This window comes from Strongylocentrotus purpuratus, unplaced genomic scaffold (genome assembly GCF_000002235.5).
Source record: "Strongylocentrotus purpuratus isolate Spur 01 unplaced genomic scaffold, Spur_5.0 spur5_scaffold_8, whole genome shotgun sequence".
NCBI lineage: Eukaryota > Metazoa > Echinodermata > Echinoidea > Camarodonta > Strongylocentrotidae > Strongylocentrotus > Strongylocentrotus purpuratus.
Genome location: NW_022145614.1, coordinates 21,830,592 through 21,847,756, shown reverse-complemented (window position 1 = coordinate 21,847,756; position 17,165 = coordinate 21,830,592). Strand labels below are relative to the sequence as shown.

The following is a 17,165-nucleotide window of genomic DNA, read 5'->3' as shown; positions in this document are numbered from 1 at the left end:
CAGCATCCCCATGTTCACATACGAATTAAGCATTCACACATGTAAGGGTAGCCAAACGGCGTATTTTAAATTTGTGGAGACGGAAAGCCTGCGGCCGCCGTACGGACTTTGAAGTGATGACGCACGATCGTCATAGGCCGTCCCTGCGGTGGCCGTAGGTGTTTGACAAATGCCAAGGCAGACGCAAGGTAACCGCAAATCAATTAAATATTAAATGATAGAATTGTATTTGTAATTTCCGAAGATGTTGCGCTAATTGGTAGCCCTTTCAATTTTTGTTATGATAAAGGGCACATTGAATCATTTTTATAAAATTACCTGATAAAGGAAAATATTCAGCAATTCAGTTTGACATTTTTTAGTACTAGCTTTCATTATTTCGTAATCAATTGATAACGTCATCCGAAAGATATGTGTGTTTATTGTCGATTTAAATCTTGGTTCAGGTATGTAATTTACATATTGTGTTTATCTAAATGGAAATGAGGAATTTGATTTTGAACTTTAACTTTAATTCAAAAAAAATGTAATGGAATTTATTTTGATCCTTATCATAATTATTAGTGATAAGACACACGCAAAAGTGTATGCTTCGTCTTTTCGTAACAATTCTTGCACATCTTTTCTATGTTCAGTTTGCGGTAAACGTGGCGATGTAAAATAACACATATTGGGAAACGATTTTTGATGGTGATTTACGGAGAAAAAAAATGACGAGACATAAAAGGTCAAGGGTTTGTTTCATCTTCGTTTCATCTTCGTTTTAATCTTCGAAATTGGTTCGTAAAGACCTGACTGATTGACTCGAGTGTTTATTATGGCGTTCCATTGAATTGTCGTCGCACCGAAACACCGGACCGCGTGAAAAGTAGTAATTTCCTGTCTAGAATAATATTAGAAGTATTTGACATGTGTCATCAAAAATATTTGTAAACGTAAGATAGGCTACATCATCTCAAGAAAAGTCTTTCAGCATTCAATGCAATATTTTGGAAAATATTTCTCTTAAAGGTATTATGTCCCTTTTGCACCCAACCTCAAATTATGTAGAACTTTGCAGGAATTATGAATATGTCACGTATGTCCTATCTGTGAAAACGTTAGCAGTGTCCTCATATTCAAATTATGCAAGGAAACCTGTTTACTTGCTAGACTTCACTGTCAGACACTATTGAGTGACTGACTGGCTTTTTCTTCCTCGGTAATGACATACTGTACATGAAAAGAGTTAGGGTACATGAGCATTTGTCTACATCAATAACCCACTTCTTGTGATGGCCAAGATTAAACTGATTGAATCTTTGCGCAGCATAAAACGTATGACCATTCGGTACAATTGTCTGAAAAGCAAGACTATTACTTTTGGGCTCTATAGCCCTAAAGTCGATTTGACAACTAATAGTCATTATTTTCCCACTTGAAGACATTTTCAAGCCCCATGTTTTTTAGGGAAGTTCTAAATAAGTATTATCTTTTTAAATGCAGTTGGAATTTAACTTTTTCATTTTTGGGGCCTGCAAATGGGACATAGTACTTTTAAGAACTGTCAAATAGCGCATATAGGTCCTTTTGAGGCGTTTTTGTTAGTTTTTCATTACAATGGCTAATATCTTCCCAATTGAGTATAGAAGCGTCTTCTAAATGTATGGTACGACCTGTTCTACACGTTTATCTATTTGGTTCCTGTATCCCATTCTCATTATTGGCGAAAATGACAATACCATGTTGAGAACTGTCAAATAGCGCATATAGTTCCTTTTGAGGCGTTTTTGTTAGTTTTTCAATCAAATGACAAATATCTTCCCTATTTAGTTTAGTAGCGACTTCTAAATGGTATCATGATGTATGGTTCGACCTGATCTACACGTTTATGTATTTGGTTCTTGTCTCCCATTTTTATTTTTGGTGAAAATGGCAATACCTTGTTAAGAACTGTCAAATAAACAAATAGCGCTATTTTATGCGGTTTTTCTTAGGTTTTTCATCCGAATGACAAATATCTTCCCTATTACGTATGGTAGCGACTTCTAACTGACATAATAATGTGTTGTACGACCTGCTCTACACGTTTATGTATTTGGTTATTGTCTACCATTCTCATTTTTTGGTAAAAATGGCAATGCCATATTAATAACTGTCAAATAGAAAAATAGCTCCTTTCGAGGCATTTTTGTTAGTTTTGGTTTAAATTGCAAATATCTTTCCTATTAATTATAGTACTGTTGCGTCTTCTTATTGATGTAATGATGTATGATATGACCTGATCTAGACGTTGATATATTTGGTTTTTGTCTCCCATTTTTATTTTTTTAGTGAAAATGGCAATACCATGTTAAGAACTGTCAAATAGCGCATATTATAGCTCTTTTTGAGGGTTCTAGGACAATTAACCCCTGGGCAATCACCCCCGGAAAATTACCCCCCGGAAAACTACCCCCAAAGGACAATTACCCCCTGGAATATTATCCACCGGAGAATCACCCCCCGAGGACAACTACCCCCAAGGACAACTATCCCCCGAGGACAACTACCCCCGAGTACAATTACCCCCCGAGGACAATTACCCCCTAGGACAATTACCCCCGAGGACAAATACCCCCCTATGACAACTACCCCTAAGGACAATTACCCCCCGGAAAATTACCCCCCGGAAAACTACCCCCAAAGGACAATTACCCCCTGGAATATTATCCCCCGGAGAATCACCCCCCGAGGACAACTACCCCCAAGGACAACTATCCCCCGAGGACAACTACCCCCGAGTACAATTACCCCCCGAGGACAATTACCCCCTAGGACAATTACCCCTAAGGACAATTACCCCCCGGAAAATTACCCCCCGGAGAATTACCCCCCGAGGACAATTACCTCCCGAGGACAACTATCCCCCGAGGACAACTACCCCCGAGTACAATTACCCCCCGAGGACAATTACCCCCTAGGACAATTACCCCCGAGGACAACCCCCCGAGAAAACTACCCCCGATGATAATAACCCCCCCCCCCCCCCCCGAGGACAACTACCCCCTTGAACAATCAGGATTCAATAGCAAAAGACGATCTGACACATTGAGAGATGGCTACGAGTCCTTAAGATCCCCTGCATGAACCCATATTCTTTCAAATACTATAGCACGTTGTCTTTCTCATTACTACACATTTCCCTTTTATTATAATTTATGCAACGCCAGTACGGTTGCTAATTTCCACGAAGGAGGTAAGTATTAGGTAATTGTCCAGCGCTTTTCAAAATGCATAGAAATACATTTCTCTAAAGTAGCGTTATTTTTTAACTTTTTGTTAGTCACGGTATCCTCTTAAGAAATGAAAAGTTTCTCCCAAATCACAAAGTCTTTACAGACTATTAATTTTGCATGACTCTGGCTCTCGTCAAGTACTATGCACACACGTATGGGCAAATTTAAGAATAAAAAGGAGAAGACATTTTCAAACTGGTAAAAAAATTAGTTTGTAATCCACACACTAGAAACTATTTAAAGTACTGTATGCGGGCACCTTGCCGCCGAATGTACATAAATAAAAAGTGATATATTCGGTCATGACCTTGATACACGAATATGAGGATATTCGGGCTTCTCGTTGCCATTAATTGCCTTGCTGTCAAAATATTGTCAGCGAGCGAGGAAGGAAGACTCTTTAGTATCTTCACAATTTTATTTTCTCATGTAATTACATATGTTAACCGTTTCTGGTATTTGATTTTTTTTACAAAATCAACGTTTTCCAAATCATTCTCTTGCGGCACCCCGGTTGAAAAGCGCTGTGCTGGAGTTACAAAATCAAATGAGATGAATTACCAGAGACGGATATTTTGACATGGCACCGTATATATATAACTTGAAGGCAATTTCTATTTCAAAATAATTTAACGTACACGAAAACATATTATACTTCAGCATGACAGCAGAAATATATAGAAAACGTGAAGAAAACCTTAATTATGGATCATGGCATGGATGAGGGCCCATTAAACATACAAAGACAAATACACGATCAGCTGATTAAAAAAGTTACAAAGGATGCATAATGGAAATCTTACATCATAATTTCTTTATTGAGCCATTGATGGTAAGAGAGGCTGTAACGCGTACTCATCTGCGCGCAATGTATTGTTCAATTTCTAAGAAATGTAATTTCTGTTCTTTACTCGGTAGCAAAACTACAGGGGAATTGGGCAACCTCCATCCCCCCTTCCCCCATATCGAATTGAATAATTTGAACAGACTGAAATGAACTTCATAAATAACAAAGAAAATGAAGGTTTATGCAATTTTCTTTAAATAGCAATTTGGAGAGAAAATTGCGTTATACGTCACAGTATTATAAATTCCTCGGGGGTGATTGTCATTGGGGGTAGTTATCCTCCAGAGGTTATGGTCCTCGGGGGGGGGGGGGGAGTTGTTCTCGATGGGGGAGGGGTAGTTGTCCTCGGGGAGTAATTGTCCTCGGGGGTAGTTTTCCTGGGGGATAGTTGTCCTCGAGGGTAATAATAATAATACTAACGTTTTATTTACCCAGGGTAGCCACTTCAGTTATGAAACTGCTCTTACAGCGGGCCCTGCATAACATTATATGTCATTACCCTTCTCCAATCTAATATGCTGAGCGCCTAGCTAGAAGACAGAAGATCCCATTGTTATAAGTCTTTGGTATGACTCGGCCGGGGTTCGAACCCACGACCTCCCGTTCATAAGGCGGGCGCTCTACCAACTGAGACACCATGCCCAGTAGTGTCCATGGGGGTAATCGTCTACGGGGGGTATTTGTCCTCGGGGGGAGTTGGCGTCGGGGGGTAATTGTCCTCGGGAGTAGTTCTCCTCGGGGGGTAGTTGTCCTTGGGGGGGTAGTTGTCCTCGGGGGGTAATTGTCCCCGAGGGTTAGTTGTCCTCGGGGGGTAATACTCCGGGGGGGGGGGGTAATTTTCCGGGGGTAATTGTCCTTGGGGGGTAATTGTCCTCGATGGGTAATTCTCCGGGGAGTAATTTTCCGGGGGGTGATTGTCCTTCGGGGGTAGTTTTGCGGGGGTGATTGCCCAGGGGGTAGATGTCCTGATACGGCGTAAGGCATACCCCCTCACATTCGCTCGAATAGTAATAATCAGAATAATCAAATTAAAGAAAAAACGAAACTCGCTATTCCTTGGAAAGGGCGGCGCTACGAAAGGCTTTAACAAAAGATGTTGGGCCAGCAAAAGTCTTAGATTGTTGGGGCATCCTCCCGAGCATAAAGAAGAAATTTCAGGGCCAGATTACGACTCAGTGGCCAGGTAACTCACGCCGCAGAGGCCATACCCCCTCACATATTCGCTAGAATTTTAATAATCAGAATAATCAAATTAAAGAAAATTCGAAACTCGCTAAGGATGCCTTGGAAAGGACGGCGCTACGAATGGCATATTCGGATCTAGCCAAACGTTGCTGAGACTGTGGGGGCTATCCTCCCGAGCATAGAAAAATTTCAGGGCCAGATGACCACTCACTGGCCATGAAACTAACGCCGCGTGGGGCATACCCCCTCGCATATTGGCTCGAATTGTAATAATCAGAACAATCAAATTAACGAAAAAACGAAAATCGCTAAGGATACCTTGGAAAGGGCGGCGCTACGAATGGCTTTAACCAAAGAGGTAGGGCCAGCAAAAGTCTTAGACTGTGGGGGCATCCTCCTGAGCATAGAGAAGAAATTTCAGGGCCAGATGACCACTCACTGGCCAGGAAACTAACGCCGCATGGGGCATACCCCCTCGCATATTGGCTCGAATTGTAATAATCAGAATAATCAAATTAAGGAAAAAAACAAACTCGCTAAGGGTGCCTTGGAAAGGGCGGCGCTACGAATGGCTCATTCAGATCTGGCCAAATGTTGTCTTAGACTGTGGGGGCTATCCTCCCGAGCATAGAGAAATTTCAGGGCCAGATGACCACTCACTGGCCAGGAAACTGACGTCGCGTTGGGGCATTCCCCCTCACATATTCGCTCGAAATGTAATTATCAGAATAATCAAATTAAAGAAAAAACCAAACTCGCTAAGGATGCCTTGGAAAGGGCGGCGCTACAAATGGTTTAACAGTTGAGATCGGGCAAAAAGATGTGTTAGGCTGTGAGAGCCATTCTCTCGAGCATTAAGAAGAAATGTTAGGGCCAATGACCACTCACTGGCCAGGAAACTCACGCCGCGTAGGGCATACCCCCTCACATACTCGGTCGAATTGTAATATTCAGAATAATCAAATTAAAGAAAAAACGAAACTCGCTAAGGATGCCTTTGAAAGGGTGGCGCTACGAATGGCTTTAACCAAAGACTTCGGGCCAGCAAAAGTCTTAGCCTGTAGGAGCATCCTCCCGAGCATAAAGAAGACCTTTTAGGGCCAGATGACCACTCACTGGCAAGGAAACTCACGCCGCGTAGGGCATACCCCCTCACATACTCGGTCGAATTGTAATATTCAGAATAATCAAATGAAAGAAAAAACAAAACTCGCTAATGATGCCTAGGAAAGGGCGGTGCTACAAATGGTTTAAACAATGGAGTTCAGGCCAGCAAAAGTCTTAGCCTGTAGGAGCATCCTCCCGAGCATAAAGAAGACCTTTTAGGGCCAGATGACCACTCACTGGCAAGGAAACTCACGCCGCGTAGGGCATACCCCCTCACATACTCGGTCGAATTGTAATATTCAGAATAATCAAATTAAAGAAAAAACGAAACTCGCTAAGAATGCCTTGGAAAGGGCGGCGCTACGAATGGCTTTAACCAAAGAGGTCGGGCCAGCAAAAGTCTTAGACTGTGGGGGCATCCTCCCGAGCACAGAGAAGAAATTTCAGGGCCAGATGACAATTTATTGGCCAGGAAACTGACGCCGCGTAATGCATACACCCTACATAATCTCTCGAAATGTAATAATCAGAATAATCAAATTAAAGAAAAACCGAAACTCGCTAAGGATGCCATGGAAAGAGTGGGCGAGGAATAATTTAAACAATTGAGATCGGGCAAAAAGATGTGTTAGGCTGTGAGAGTCATCCTCTCGAGCATTAAGAAATTTTTTAGGGCCAGATGACCACTCACTGGCCAGGAAACTCACGCCGCGTAGGGCATACCCCCTCACATACTCGCTCGAATTGTAATAATCAGAATAATCAAATTAAAGAAAAAAACGAAACTCGCTAAGGATGCCTTGGAAAGGGCGCGCTACAAATGGCTTTAACCAAAGAGTTCAGGCCAGCAAAAGTCTTAGCCTGTAGGAGCATCCTCCCGAGCATAAAGAAGACATTTTAGGGCTAGATGACCACTCACTGGCAAGGAAACTCACGCCGCGTAGGGCATACCCTCTCACATACCCGGTCGAATTGTAATAATCAGAATAATCAAATTAAGGAAAAAAACAAACTCGCTAAGGGTGCCTTGGAAAGGGCGGCGCTACGAATGGCTCATTCAGATCTGGCCAAATGTTGTCTTAGACTGTGGGGGCTATCCTCCCGAGCATAGAGAAATTTCAGGGCCAGATGACCACTCACTGGCCAGGAAACTGACGTCGCGTTGGGGCATTCCCCCTCACATATTCGCTCGAAATGTAATTATCAGAATAATCAAATTAAAGAAAAAACCAAACTCGCTAAGGATGCCTTGGAAAGGGCGGCGCTACAAATGGTTTAACAGTTGAGATCGGGCAAAAAGATGTGTTAGGCTGTGAGAGCCATTCTCTCGAGCATTAAGAAGAAATGTTAGGGCCAATGACCACTCACTGGCCAGGAAACTCACGCCGCGTAGGGCATACCCCCTCACATACTCGGTCGAATTGTAATATTCAGAATAATCAAATTAAAGAAAAAACGAAACTCGCTAAGGATGCCTTTGAAAGGGTGGCGCTACGAATGGCTTTAACCAAAGACTTCGGGCCAGCAAAAGTCTTGGACTGTGGGGGTATCCTCCCGAGCATAAAGAAGACATTTTAGGGCCAGATGACCACTCACTGGCAAGGAAACTCACGCCGCGTAGGGCATACCCCCTCACATATTCGCTCAAACTGTAATAATCAGAATAATCAAATGAAAGAAAAAACAAAACTCGCTAATGATGCCTAGGAAAGGGCGGTGCTACAAATGGTTTAAACAATGGAGTTCAGGCCAGCAAAAGTCTTAGCCTGTAGGAGCATCCTCCCGAGCATAAAGAAGACCTTTTAGGGCCAGATGACCACTCACTGGCAAGGAAACTCACGCCGCGTAGGGCATACCCCCTCACATACTCGGTCGAATTGTAATATTCAGAATAATCAAATTAAAGAAAAAACGAAACTCGCTAAGAATGCCTTGGAAAGGGCGGCGCTACGAATGGCTTTAACCAAAGAGGTCGGGCCAGCAAAAGTCTTAGACTGTGGGGGCATCCTCCCGAGCACAGAGAAGAAATTTCAGGGCCAGATGACAATTTATTGGCCAGGAAACTGACGCCGCGTAATGCATACACCCTACATAATCTCTCGAAATGTAATAATCAGAATAATCAAATTAAAGAAAAACCGAAACTCGCTAAGGATGCCATGGAAAGAGTGGGCGAGGAATAATTTAAACAATTGAGATCGGGCAAAAAGATGTGTTAGGCTGTGAGAGTCATCCTCTCGAGCATTAAGAAATTTTTTAGGGCCAGATGACCACTCACTGGCCAGGAAACTCACGCCGCGTAGGGCATACCCCCTCACATACTCGCTCGAATTGTAATAATCAGAATAATCAAATTAAAGAAAAAAACGAAACTCGCTAAGGATGCCTTGGAAAGGGCGCGCTACAAATGGCTTTAACCAAAGAGTTCAGGCCAGCAAAAGTCTTAGCCTGTAGGAGCATCCTCCCGAGCATAAAGAAGACATTTTAGGGCTAGATGACCACTCACTGGCAAGGAAACTCACGCCGCGTAGGGCATACCCTCTCACATACCCGGTCGAATTGTGATAATCAGAATAATCAAATTAAAGAAAAAAACGAAACTCGCTAAGGATGCCTTGGAAAGGGTGGCGCTACGAAAGTTTTAAACATTTGAGATCGGGCAAAAAGATGTCTTAGGCTGTGAGAGCCATCCTCTCGAGGATAAAGAAGACATTTTAGGGCCAGATGACCACTCACTGGCAAGGAAACTCACGCCGCGTAGGGCATACCCCCTCGCATATTCGTTCGAATTGTATAAATCAAAATAATCAAATTAAAGAAAAAACGAAACTCGCTTAGGATGCCATGGAAAGGGCGGCGCTACGAATGGTTTAAACTAAAGAGGTCGGGCCAGCAAAAGTCTTAGACTGTGGGGGCATCCTCCAGAGCATAGAGAAGAAATTTCAGGGCCAGATGACCATTTATTGGCTAGGAAACTCACGCCGCGTAAGGCATACCCCCTCACATATTCGCTCAAACTGTAATAATCAGAATAATCAAATTAAAGAAAAAACAAAACTCGCTAATGATGCCTAGGAAAGGGCGAACAGTGGGCCAGGGAGGAACCAAAGTGCGCCAAAAACTTAGTTTGGGTGATTTTTTTTTCTTCAATTTTTTCTTGCCCAGTTGAAAGGTAATACATAGAGGAATACCTCAGTGAAATATTTAATTCGGGTATGCACAAAAAGGGTATCAATTTACTACTTCAAACAGCAAAATCCTACATATTCACAGTTTTAGTGCAAAAGTGACTTATTTTATAAATCTTTCAATTCAACATGAATTTTTAAAGTTATTGATATGAAATTGCTCTCACATATTCCTGATAGTTCATTTCGTTGAATGAATGGGTTACAATTAATAGAAACACAATCTTCATGACATATTATAGGGTAATAAGCGAGTTCACGGTTGCAGTCTGAGCATGAGCAGATAAAGGTCATTGCAGAACAAATTTTGAAATACACGGAGGTGATATTCTGGATACGTGCTCATGAAAGTTATGTAACATTATGCATTCATGCACATTCAGTGCACTTCATGATACACAGGTGGAAGTATTCTTTGAAAAGAGGAAACAAATGCTATTTATATAGCCCCTCCATCGCTGTAGGAGTGATTGTTTCAAAATGTACAAAGTGGGACCTCTTCATGTTTTGAAGATCTGTGGATATTCGGGGTCATTGCAGTAATGTGCTAACCGTGAACTGGTCTATTCACTGAAAATTGACTAATTATCCATGTTTTTTATAAATCCAGAAGAAATGTTTAGATCTCCGCGGTGTACCGCTTAAATTTTAATATCACCATTTTCTCTGATGTCTAAGCTTCAGGTTGATACCAAATTTGGATGCCCGATCTTGCCCGTTATTATGTTAGAGCCGATTTCCCTTGCCACATTGCCCCGAAAAATGTGGGTTTTGGGGGTCCGCGGCTGAATCATGAAGGATTCGTGGTCATAAATCACGGCGCGAGGGGGCGCGCGACACTTGTTCTGACACCGCGGACCAAAATAAACACATTTTTCGGGGCAATGTTGCAAGGAAAACGGCTCTAACATAATAATGGGCAGAATCGGGCAGCCAAATCTGGTATCAACTTAAAGCTTAGACATCAGAGAAAATGTTGGTAATAAAATTTAAGCGAAAATTCCTGGAAATCCAAATATTTCCACTGGATTTATAAAAAATAAATCCCTAAACATGAGTTTTGGCGCACTTTGGTTCCTCCCTGGCCCACTGTGGGGCGGTGCTACGAATGGTTTAAACAATAGAGATTGGGCAAAAAGATGTGTTCGGCGGTGAGAGCCATCCTCTCGAGCATAAAGAAGAAAAATCAGGCCCAGATGACCACTCACTGGCAGAGAAACTGACGTCGCGTTGGAGCATTCCCCCTCACATATTTCCTCGAATTGTAATTATCAGAATAATCAAATTAAAGAAAAAACCAAACCCGCTAAAGATGCCTTGGAAAGGTTGGCGCTACAAATGGCTTTAACCAAAGAGGTCGGGCCAGCAAAAGTCTTAGACTGTTGGGGCATCCTCCCGAGCACAGAGAAGAAATTTCAGGGCCAGATGACAATTTATTGGCCAGGAAACTCACGCCGCATAATGCATATCCCCTACATAATCGCTCGAAATGTAATAATCAGAATAATCAAATTAAAGAAAAAACGAAACTCGCTAAGGATGCCATGGAAAGGGCGGCGCTACGAATGGTTTAAACAATTGAGATCGGGCAAAAAGATGTTTTTGTTTTTTGTGAGAGTCATCCTCTCGAGCATTAAGAAGGAATTTTAGGGCCAATGACTACTCACTGGCCAGAAAACTCACGCCGCGTAGGGCATACCCCTTCACATATTCGCTCGAATTGTAATAATCAGAATAATCAAATTAAAGAAAAAAAGAAACTCGCTAATGATGCCTAGGAAAGGGCGGCGCTACGAATGACTTTAACTACAGAGTTGGCGCCAGCAAAAGTCTTAGACTGTGGAGTCATCCTCCCGAGCATAGAGAAAAAATTTCAGGGCCAATGACCACTCACTGGCCAGGAAACTCACTCCGCGTAGGGCATACCCCCTCACATATTCGCTCGAATTGTAATAATCAGAACAATCAAATTAAAGAAAAAACGAAACTCGCTTAGGAATCTTTTGAATGGGCGGCGCTATGAATGGCATATTCAGATCTAGCCAAAAGTTGCTTAGACCGTGGGGGCTATCCACCCGAGCATAAAGAAGACATTTTAGGTCCAGATGACCACTCACCGGCCAGGAAACTCACGCCGCGTAGGGGATACCTCTTCGCATATTCGCTCGAATTGTATTAATAAAAAAAAAATCAAATTACAGAAAAAACGAAACTCGCTAATGATTCCATGGAAAGGGCGACGCTACGAATGGTTTAAACTATTGAGATCGGGCAAAAAGATGTGTTAGGCTGTGAGAGTCGTCCTCTCGAGCATTAAAAAGAAATTTTAGGGCCAATGACCACTCATTGGCCAGGAAACTCACTCCGCGTAGGGCATACCCCCTCACATATACTCCTAAACTGTAATAATCAGAATAATCAAATTAAAGAAAAAACAAAACGCGCTAAGGAATCTTTAAAATGAGCGGCGCTACGAATGGCATATTCAGATCTAGCCAAAAGTTGCTTAGACCGTGGGGACTATCCACCCGAGCATAAAGAAGAAATTTTAGGGCCAGATGACAACTCACTGGCCAGGAAACTGACGCCGCGTAAGGCATACCCCCTCACATATTCGATCGAATTGTAATTATCAGAATAATCAAATTAAAGAAAAAACAAAACTCGCTAATGATGCCTAGGAAAGGGCGGCGCTACGAATGACTTTAACTACAGAGTTGGCGCCAGCAAAAGTCTTAGACTGTGGAGTCATCCTCCCGAGCATAGAGAAAAAATTTCAGGGCCAATGACCACTCACTGGCCAGGAAACTCACTCCGCGTAGGGCATACCCCCTCACATATTCGCTCGAATTGTAATAATCAGAACAATCAAATTAAAGAAAAAACGAAACTCGCTTAGGAATCTTTTGAATGGGCGGCGCTATGAATGGCATATTCAGATCTAGCCAAAAGTTGCTTAGACCGTGGGGGCTATCCACCCGAGCATAAAGAAGACATTTTAGGTCCAGATGACCACTCACCGGCCAGGAAACTCACGCCGCGTAGGGGATACCTCTTCGCATATTCGCTCGAATTGTATTAATAAAAAAAAAAATCAAATTACAGAAAAAACGAAACTCGCTAATGATTCCATGGAAAGGGCGACGCTACGAATGGTTTAAACTATTGAGATCGGGCAAAAAGATGTGTTAGGCTGTGAGAGTCGTCCTCTCGAGCATTAAGAAGAAATGTTAGGGCCAATGACCACTCATTGGCCAGGAAACTCACTCCGCGTAGGGCATACCCCCTCACATATACTCCTAAACTGTAATAATCAGAATAATCAAATTAAAGAAAAAACAAAACGCGCTAAGGAATCTTTAAAATGAGCGGCGCTACGAATGGCATATTCAGATCTAGCCAAAAGTTGCTTAGACCGTGGGGACTATCCACCCGAGCATAAAGAAGAAATTTTAGGGCCAGATGACAACTCACTGGCCAGGAAACTCACGCCGCGTAGGGCATACCCCCTCACATACTCGCTCGAATTGTAATAATCAGAATAATCAAATTAAAGAAAAAAACGCTAAGGATGCCTTGGAAAGATTGGCGCTACGAATGGCTTTAACCAAAGAGGTCGGGTCAGCAAAAGTCTTAGACTGTAGGAGCATCCTCCCGAACGTAGAGAAGAATATACAGGGCCAGATGACCACTCGTTGGCCAGGAAACTGACGCCGCGTAAGGCATACCCCCTCACATATTCGCTCAAACTGTAATAATCAGATTAATCAAATTAAAGAAAAAACAAAACGCGCTAAGGAATCTTTAAAATGAGCGGCGCTACGAATGGCATATTCAGATCTAGCCAAAAGTTGCTTAGACCGTGGGGACTATCCACCCGAGCATAAAGAAGAAATTTTAGGGCCAGATGACCACTCACTGGCCAGGAAACTCACGCCGCGTAGGGCATACCCCCTCACATACTCGGTCGAATTGTAATAATCAGAATAATCAAATTAAAGAAAAAAACGCTAAGGATGCCTTGGAAAGATTGGCGCTACGAATGGCTTTAACCAAAGAGGTCAGGTCAGCAAAAGTCTTAGACTGTAGGAGCATCCTCCCGAACGTAGAGAAGAATATACAGGGCCAGATGACCACTCGTTGGCCAGGAAACTGACGCCGCGTAAGGCATACCCCCTCACATATTCGCTCAAACTGTAATAATCAGAATAATCAAATTAAAGAAAAAACAAAACTCGCTAATGATGCCTAGAAAAGGGCGGTGCTACTATTGGCATATTCAGATCTAGCCAAAAGTTGTTTAGACCGTGGGGGCTATCCACCCGAGCATAAAGAAAACATTTTAGGGCAAGATGACTACTCACTGGCCAGGAAACTCACGCCGCGTAGGGCATACCCCCTCACATATTCGCTCAAACTGTAATAATCAGAATAATCAAATTAAAGAAAAAACAAAACTCGCTAATTATGCCTAGGAAAGGGCGGTGCTACGAATGGCATTTTCAGATCTAGCCAAAAGTTGTTTAGACCGTGGGGGCTATCCATCAGAGCATAAAGAAGACATTTTAGGGCCAGGTGGCCACTCACTGGCCAGGAAACTCACGCCGCGTAGGGTTTACCCCCTCACATATTCGCTCGAATTGTAATAATCAGAATAATCAAATTAAAGAAAAAACAAAACTCGCTAATTATGCCTAGGAAAGGGCGGTGCTACGAATGGCATATTCAGATCTAGCCAAAAGTTGCTTAGACCGTGGGGGCTATCCACCCGAGCATAAAGAAGTCATTTTAGGGCCAGATGACTACTCACTGGCCAGGAAACTCACGCCGCGTAGGGCATACCCTCTCACATATTCGCTCAAACTGTAATAATCAGAATAATCAAATTAAAGAAAAAACGAAACTCGCTAAGGATGCCTTGGAAAGTGCGGCGCCACGAATGGTTTAAACAATTGAGATCGGGCAAAAAGATGTGTTAGGCTGTAAGAGTCATCCTCTCGAGCATTAAGAAGAATTTTTAGGGCCAATGACCACTCACTGGCCTGGAAACTCACGCCGCGTAGGGCATACCCCCTCACATACTCGCTCGAATTGTAATAATCAGAATAATCAAATTAAAGTAAAAAAGAAACTCGCTAAGGATGCCTTGGAAAGGTCGGCGCTACTAATGGCTTTAACCAAAGAGGTCGAGCCAGGAAAAAAATTTAGACTGTAGGAGCATCCTCCCGAGCGTAGAGAAGAATATACAGGGCCAGATGACCGCTCGTTGGCCAGGAAACTGACGCCGCGTAAGGCATACCCCCTCGCATATTCACTCAAATTGTAATAATCACAATAATCAAATTAAAGAAAAAATGAAACTCGCTAAGGTTGCTTTGGAATTGGCTGCGCTACGAATGGCATATTCAGATATAGCCAAAAGTTGCTTAGACCGTGGGGGCTATCCACCAGAGCATAAAGAAGACGTTTTAGGGCAAGTTGACCACTCACTGGCCAGGAAAATCCAGCCGCGTAGGGCATACCCTCTCACATATTCGCTCAAACTGTAATAATCAGAATAATCAAATTAAAGAAAAAAGAAAAATCGCTAATGATGCCTAGGAAAGGGCGGTGCTACGAATGGTTTAAACATTTGTGATCGGGCAAAAGGATGTGTTAGACTGTGATAGCCATCCACCAGAGCATAAAGAAGACATTTTAGGGCCAGATGACCACTCACTGGCCAGGAAACTCCAGCCGCGTAGGGCATACCCCCTTACATATTCGCTCAAACTGTAATAACCAGAATAATCAAATTAAAGAAAAAACAAAACTCGCTAATTATGCCTAGGAAAGGGCGGTGCTACGAATGGCATATTCAGATCTAGCCAAAAGTTGTTTAGACCGTGGGGGCTATCCACCAGAGCATAAAGAAGACATTTTAGGGCCAGATGGCCACTCACTGGCCAGGAAACTCACGCCGCGTAGGGTTTACCCCCTCACATACTCGCTCGAAGTGTAATAATCAGAATAATCAAATTAAAGAAAAAACAAAACTCGCTAATTATGCCTAGGAAAGGGCGGTGCTACGAATGGCATATTCAGATCTAGCCAAAAGTTGCTTAGACCGTGGGGGCTATCCACCCGAGCATAAAGAAGTCATTTTAGGGCCAGATGACTACTCACTGGCCAGGAAACTCACGCCGCGTAGGGCATACCCTCTCACATATTCGCTCAAACTGTAACAATCAGAATAATCAAATTAAAGAAAAAACGAAACTCGCTAAGGATGCCTTGGAAAGTGCGGCGCCACGAATGGTTTAAACAATTGAGATCGGGCAAAATGATGTGTTAGGCTGTAAGAGTCATCCTCTCGAGCATTAAGAAGAATTTTTAGGGCCAATGACCACTCACTGGCCTGGAAACTCACGCCGCGTAGGGCATACCCCCTCACATACTCGCTCGAATTGTAATAATCAGAATAATCAAATTAAAGAAAAAAAGAAACTCGCTAAGGATGCCTTGGAAAGGTCGGCGCTACTAATGGCTTTAACCAAAGAGGTCGAGCCAGCAAAAGTCTTAGACTGTAGGAGCATCCTCCCGAGCGTAGAGAAGAATATACAGGGCCAGATGACCGCTCGTTGGCCAGGAAACTGACGCTGCGTAAGGCATACCCCCTCGCATGTTCACTCAAATTGTAATAATAACAATAATCAAATTAAAGAAAAAATGAAACTCGCTAAGGTTGCTTTGGAATTGGCTGCGCTACGAATGGCATATTCAGATCTAGCCAAAAGTTGCTTAGACCGTGGGGGCTATCCACCAGAGCATAAAGAAGACGTTTTAGGGCAAGTTGACCACTCACTGGCCAGGAAACTCCAGCCGCGTAGGGCATACCCTCTCACATATTCGCTCAAACTGTAATAATCAGAATAATCAAATTAAAGAAAAAAGAAAAATCGCTAATGATGCCTAGGAAAGGGCGGTGCTACAAATGGTTTAAACATTTGTGATCGGGCAAAAGGATGTGTTAGACTGTGATAGCCATCCACCAGAGCATAAAGAAGACATTTTAGGGCCAGATGACCACTCACTGGCCAGGAAACTCCAGCCGCGTAGGGCATACCCCCTTACATATTCGCTCAAACTGTAATAATCAGAATAATCAAATTAAAGAAAAAACAAAACTCGCTAATTATGCCTAGGAAAGGGCGGTGCTACGAATGGCATATTCAGATCTAGCCAAAAGTTGTTTAGACCGTGGGGGCTATCCACCAGAGCATAAAGAAGACATTTTAGGGCCAGATGGCCACTCACTGGCCAGGAAACTCACGCCGCGTAGGGTTTACCCCCTCACATACTCGCTCGAAGTGTAATAATCAGAATAATCAAATTAAAGAAAAAACAAAACGCGCTAATTATGCCTAGGAAAGGGCGGTGCTACGAATGGCATATTCAGATCTAGCCAAAAGTTGCTTAGACCGTGGGGGCTATCCACCCGAGCATAAAGAAGTCATTTTAGGGCCAGATGACTACTCACTGGCCAGGAAACTCACGCCGCGTAGGGCATACCCTCTCACATATTCGCTCAAACTGTAATAA

The 17,165-nt window shown here is 43.0% G+C and overlaps 1 non-coding gene across 1 annotated transcript; it reads right to left on the bottom strand.

Annotated features, from left to right (window-relative positions):
• Positions 1 to 4,673: 4,673 nt before the first annotated feature.
• On the bottom strand, positions 4,674 to 4,746 carry TRNAI-UAU. The gene has a single exon. It is a non-coding gene; the product is annotated as a tRNA-Ile (tRNA).
• Positions 4,747 to 17,165: the final 12,419 nt, after the last annotated feature.